We start from the raw sequence: 879 nt of genomic DNA, 5'->3' as shown, positions 1-879 counted from the left end.
GGCTCAGGTCATGATCGCATGGTTCATGAGATCAAGCCCTGCGTGGGGCTCTGAGCTGACCGTGTGGAGCCGGCTTCGGATTCTCTCTCTCCCTCTCTCTCTCTGCCCCTCCCCTGCTCTCTCTCTCTCTTAAAATAAATAAACATTAAAAAAGAAGGTGCTATGGAAATTCTCAAATGCCACATGAATGATAATAAGTAGGCGCTCAGCCATTTCTACTCCTCCAGTGTGGTGCGATTTTCCGGCCGAGGTATGACACTCACAATTGCAGACGTGACTGAGGCTGATGTAAATCTGAAGGCTTACCCCCTCATAGACACCCACCTCACCAAGAAAGCCCTGGCCCTTGTCCGGCTGTCCTGTAACTACAAGCAGCTTCGGAAAGGAGCCAGTGAAGCCACCAACCCCGTCAACAGGGGCATCTCTGAGCTCACGCTGATGGCCGCAGACCCAGAGCCCCTGGAGATGACCCTGCACCTTCTGCTGCTGGGGGAGGATTAAGAATGTGCCCTGTGCGTTCATGCACTCTGAGCAGGCCCTGGGGTAGGCCTGTGGGGTCGCCAGGCCTGTCATTGCCTGTTCTGTCACCATCGGAGAGGGCTTACGGCTGAAGCAGCGGTCCGTTCAGCAGTCCACTGAAAGCCTCTTGGTCTAAAAACGGTGGCCTCTGCCCCACTCGTCACTGAGTCCTCAACCTGGGGTCGTGTATCATATTGTGTGTGTTAGCACGTAGTATCTCCAGCTGCCCTCTCTTGTTGTGTGATAGCACTGAATCTGGTTTTTGCATTCCTGTATCGTTTTTGTTTTGTTTTATAGGTTGTTGTCCATATAGTACCCCCCCACACACACCCCAATCTCCCTCTCTACTCTCTCTCGGTC

The 879-nt window shown here is 53.1% G+C and overlaps 1 pseudogene; it reads left to right on the top strand.

The window, feature by feature from the left end:
- Nucleotides 1–252: 252 nt before the first annotated feature.
- On the top strand, nucleotides 253–655 carry LOC124514062 (NHP2-like protein 1; annotated as a pseudogene).
- The last annotated feature ends 224 nt before the right edge of the window (nucleotides 656–879 follow it).

Source organism: Lynx rufus, unplaced genomic scaffold (assembly GCF_022079265.1).
Source record: "Lynx rufus isolate CCGP_SWC_20201006 ecotype Redwood Valley unplaced genomic scaffold, mLynRuf1.p SCAF_19, whole genome shotgun sequence".
NCBI lineage: Eukaryota > Metazoa > Chordata > Mammalia > Carnivora > Felidae > Lynx > Lynx rufus.
Note: the sequence above shows the minus strand (reverse complement) of the source record. Positions and strands in the feature narration are given on the sequence as shown.